The sequence below is a fragment of the Spinacia oleracea genome, chromosome 4 (genome assembly GCF_020520425.1).
Source record: "Spinacia oleracea cultivar Varoflay chromosome 4, BTI_SOV_V1, whole genome shotgun sequence".
NCBI classification, from domain to species: domain Eukaryota; kingdom Viridiplantae; phylum Streptophyta; class Magnoliopsida; order Caryophyllales; family Amaranthaceae; genus Spinacia; species Spinacia oleracea.
In genome coordinates this window covers 127067943-127072145 of record NC_079490.1, presented here as the reverse complement: position 1 = coordinate 127072145, position 4203 = coordinate 127067943, and positions in this window count along the sequence as shown.

The following is a 4203-nucleotide window of genomic DNA, read 5'->3' as shown; positions in this document are numbered from 1 at the left end:
GGTTTCGTGATGAGATTGAGAACAAATTGGATCCCCAATTGTTTTAACATAAAGAATTGCTCATTTATCGATTATTTCTGTATCATTAACACTATTAATCTCAAATTTAACCGATTGCTTACCTAATTTGCCAATCACATAATTTGATGTAACTCCTATGCTAATCTGATGTACCCCCCGACACCCTCTCCTTCCTCTTCTAGTCTTCAATTGTTCTAGAGTTCAAGCTCCAATTTCTCTCTCCTCGTTCATCCATGGTAGCCCACATTCCCTCCCTCAGTCATTTTCTCTATCTTGGACTGTATTTGTGCATATGTGTAGTTTAATTAGAAACAAATCCAAGTTTAATTAGGAATTTTTGGAAATTCATGCAATTCTTGGGATACCAGGAGCATGAGATTAGAAAAGGAACGAAGAAACAAAAAAAGTGGGGTGAGAGTGAGACTACCGTGAGAGATGGAGGAGGAGAGAGAAAGCAGTGGATGGTGAGACTCGATTTATCATCCTCAATGTCAAATCTCCATAATATAATGTAGTTATTGATGAAAATAAAATGATGAAATTAGCTAAATGATTAAGCAATTGAAAAGAGATGAAAATGAACACGAAATAACAAATCAGGAGTGAGAAAGAAAAGATGGAGAGGGAGGAGAGACAAATATGAGGTGGGCTTTGTTTGTTTTTGGCTTTGCTGGCACTTTTATTTACTCCATACGTTTTAATCATTAATGATTTAATGCCGTGTTGTATGGAAATTTCCCAGTCGTTGGTTTAATTTAGTTGAACGGCCTAGATTTTTTCTCATTCTTCCTATTTTAAGGATCTTCTCATTGGAGGGTGACCCATAAATAATATACCGAAAATATATTAAACGCGGATACGAGGAGCGGCCCACGAGCCAAGTGCACGAAGCACTCAAGGCCCATTGGGCACGCGCACTAGCCAAGCAAGCAAGGCGACACAACAGCGCTGGCCCATGGCCGAGCAGCTGTGTGCGCGCGCGGGCCAAGACCACGACACAGCAGCAGCAGCGCGGCCCACGGCCCAGCTCGCTGTGCGTGTCCGTGTGATGCTGTGCGGGCTTGCTAGCCGGCCTTGCCTTATGGCTTGGTCGGTTAGTAAGGTTATGTAAATAACCTTATGACCTGATTTCCATCTACTGCAATCACAATTCAGATTACTCAAAACCCTAGAGACACAGAGAACCCTAATTCTCTCTGTGACTCCAAAGTGAGTTCTTCCCAAAAGCAAAGTATCTTGATGAATTGTCTAAGCTACGATTATCAAGACGGATCTGATCGTGTCGGTGAACCAAGTAGAAGAACGATAATTGGAGTTCTTTGTTCGTGTTCGTTGACGGATTATTGTGGAAAACACGCTTCGAATGTAAGTATGCTTAATCTGTGCTTTATACATGTTTCCTGGCTTTGGGGATTGTTCCGCACATGTTATTATGTTTAACTGTATTCCCCTACACAACGAAGAACTTGGGGTTGTCTTCTCCATTAAAGGACCATTGGCTTTGTATTGCGACAATAGCGGAGCCATTGCCCACGCACAGGAGCCTATGTAATCCCTCGTATTTTTATAATATTTTAAAATATATTTATAAAGCATTTTACGATTTTTAGAATTTATTTCGCATTTAAATATTATTTAAATGTATTTTAATTAAATAGAATATTTATTATTTTATTTATTACGAAACGAATTTAATTTTTGAGTCGGGGAATTTAATAGGTCGCAAGTAATTTTAAAAGGTTTTGGTTTTAAATGAAAAGTCCAACTCGTTTTATTAAACGAGCCCAATCAAAAGAATCTAATTCCAAACTTAAGGCTAGCCCAATCATTTAAATGCTAAGCCCAATATCAAATTGCCAAGCCTAGCCCACTAGGGATATGAGAGCCTATAAATAGGACTCTCCTCATTAAATGGTCCCCCTTATTTTTTATAAACCCTTTCCTCTCTTGCTTGCCCCTCACTCTTCCTCTCTCATCTTTGCTCGGCTCACCCGCACGCACAAGCACGAGCACTCGTGCCCTCGTGTGCTGCTGTGCCATCGCCCCTAGCCTCGTGTGTTGCTGCCTTCGTGCCCTCCCCTTGTGCCCTCGTGTGTTGTCGCGCCCAGCGCCCAGCACTTCCTCACTCTCTCTCGCGCGCCAGCTCCCAGCACTCCCTCTCGTCACTCTCTCGCGTCCAGCGCGCTGTGCCTGCGCCTCGTCCCGCGCGCCCAGCGCTGCTGTGCCTTCGTTCCCCTATCGCGCGCACACATGTCGAGTGTGTGTGTGTGTTTTGTACGTTCGTTGTTCAATCTTTTTCGCCCAATCACATAAATTTGTGGTTTTTCCGTGTTATAGGCCAGATTGGTATAATCCTCTTCTTCCTTACCTATTCTATTTCAATTCCGTATTTTAAATTATAATATTATTATTGTTTTGAATAATTAAAATGCTGGGAATCAGTTATGAACACCGTACTTTAAGGATTTATATGTTGTGATTCATGAGGCTTGTTTTAATTATTAAAGCATGAATTTTCAGATTCGTTTATTTAATAAAGAATTGATTTTTATGATGTTATATTGGTTTATTAGGAATTTCAAGTTAGGGTTTTAACCTAGACCTAATGGGTCAATTGATTAGCATAATTAGGTGATGAATTTAATTATGATAATCAATTATGTTTTCAGATTTATAAAAAGGTCTAAAGTGTTGATTTTTATTGATTTTAAGGGTGGAAAAAGTATGTTTTCATACTAGGGATTAGTTTTGCAAATTGAGACGATTATTTTATTAAAGAACGATCGAATTCTAATTTTTAACAAGGTTTTATATTTTATGAAGTTTCTGGAAATTTAATGAACATGGAAATAATTTAACTTTCATTATTTTGATGATATGAGGTGATTTCTAAGTGAGTGCTCGTTTCGCAAAGTGGCCCCTATGCTTAGGTATTCAAGGTACGTACAAGTCTAGGGAGACCATCATTTGTCAAGGACATTACATGATTGTTGTTGATGTGAATTATGTTATGGGGATTCATATTTGTTTTGGTGAACGATCATGTTAATTATTATGTTGGATTTATTGAATTAATTGGTTGAACAAGCATGTTGGGATTATTATGAGTATGGATTTTATTGTCAATCATGTTGTTCAATATATATGCATGTACGATTTGGTTTCACATGCAAGGGATGAATTATATATATGCTATTGTACGGGATGTCTAGCATACTTTTGAGCCAATTATTCGTACCACGTTGTACTTTTTATTTTACCACATGTGAAGGGTTAGCTCACGTAAGCAACCGCACATGTATGGTTCAGTTGGAAATATTGTGTATGAAATGAATTAGGATTTGTCGTGCAAGGGCACAACCCTCATGTTAATAGGCATGATGTGGAATCTCACCTTTTGTGAGAAGGAACCTGGTAGTAATTTCACTGTGTCTTGCTTTATTGATCAGAAGTCCTAAAAGATTAAAATGAGATTGTTTTTGTTGTCGTTTATTAATTGTATGTACGTAAGTGTGTTCGAGTCTCGAGTTCGCCTTTAATAAAATATTAATAACCGTAAAGTGCAACCAGAACAAGCTTCAGAACTCTTGGAACGTATAACCTTGAGTATGAACAATGGGGGGAGACTTGCCAGAAAGCATGATCTCCTACTAATGATATAAGACGTTGTTTCATTCATATTATGCGCTGGAATTCCGTCGGTAAGGCCCGACACTCGGTATGGTCCGTTATCATTATTTGTTATGGTGTTTGGTGGGCTTCCAACACCCTTCCTTTATGGAAAATTCTTTTGGCCCGTTCGAAGCTTATTCTAATTAAATTGTGAGTCAAGAGTCGAGTCTTGTATTCATGATTTACGTGTTAATTACTAAATGGCTTTTGCATGTTGATTAGTACGTAGTAAATGATGTATGTTATAGTTTTAGTTCATTCTATTCTTGTAAGTACTCAGCTTTTTGCTGACTACGTGCTTTGTGTCTTTTTGGTCATGGCCTTTGCCTTAATGACCCTATGATGATCCATCATTTGCACTTGCATTGTTGGGGAGTAGAATAATATAGCAGGTTGGTAGATCGAAGTACGATCGAAATCATGTGGTTTGAGATGATTGAGAGAGTTGCATGTTTTTCGTACTTTAAAACTATTTCATCTATACTTTAAATTATGTTTTGAGTTTGTTGA